Here is a 1,135-nt window from a genome sequence, read left to right on the forward strand (position 1 = left end):
AACACAACTATCAATTCCACTTGAATGTTGTCCCAATGAAAAAGCCCTTTACTCGTAGCTGAAATAAGTTCTCGCAACTCATCACATATGAAAATACCAATCCCTGCCCGCCCTGAGGAGTAAAGCACACCATCAATATTGAGTTTAACCCAACCTGGAGGGGGAGAATACTAAAAGGAATGAGAGCATAGCCTGATATACTAACTAGCACCATAGTGCTTCGAAAATGGGTATAAAGATGAATATGTAAAAAGATTCCAACACATTAGAAGCCACAATCATTCCACAATCGTAGAAGTACCATGCAGATTTCCACGGAAATACCTCAAATAGTACCACAATCTGTTATACTACAAGAATATGTTGAACTACTTCAACAAGTCTACGCGTGAGGTATCCAACATCTGATGTTCGTACAACAGTATCTACAACTCCTTTGCGGGCTCCGTAGCAAGAAATTATATATTCTATCATAGAAAGCCCTTCCCGTAAATTGCTTTGAATTGGAGTTCGGACACAGTTATGTGTCCATACTTCAATCAAATCTCGCCACGTGTAAACCGTGATCCCACCAAATAAAAACCAAATGACGCTTTATTTTAATGCATGACTTGGCCCGAACCAGGTGCAAGCAAGCTAAAACGCTTTTTTGACACGTGACATGACCCAAACCAACCCATCACTTCGAAAACATAACCCTTCTGAGCAAAAAAAAAAATATTTCGTTAACACCCTTTTGCGTAGCACTTCAATCATTTTCTTCTTCATTCACCATTGGTTAGGGTTCTGCTTTGGGTGACTATGGTAGTTCTAGTTTTGTTCATTTGAAATCCTTTGAATTGTCGTTCGATCGTCAACATGCACTCAAAGTCCTGCTTTATTGCCATGTAAGTCTTATAATATTTAGATTTTTTTTTAAATAAGCTTTGTGTGAGGATTGAAGGTTTTTGGGTGCAAACTCATGTAGTTCTCTTTATCTTTTGAAGCAAGCTAATACATAACAATAAAATAACACATGGAAACGAAAGAGTCTAAGAGTCGTCAAAAGTCATTCAGATAATTTTTTTGTTATTGTGCTTGCACTCTAACATTTAGGCAAATGAGAAAAGCATTGTATCATATACTATTTTCATGA

This window comes from Phalaenopsis equestris, unplaced genomic scaffold (assembly GCF_001263595.1).
Source record: "Phalaenopsis equestris unplaced genomic scaffold, ASM126359v1 Scaffold000002, whole genome shotgun sequence".
In the NCBI taxonomy this organism is placed as follows: Eukaryota; Viridiplantae; Streptophyta; class Magnoliopsida; order Asparagales; family Orchidaceae; genus Phalaenopsis; species Phalaenopsis equestris.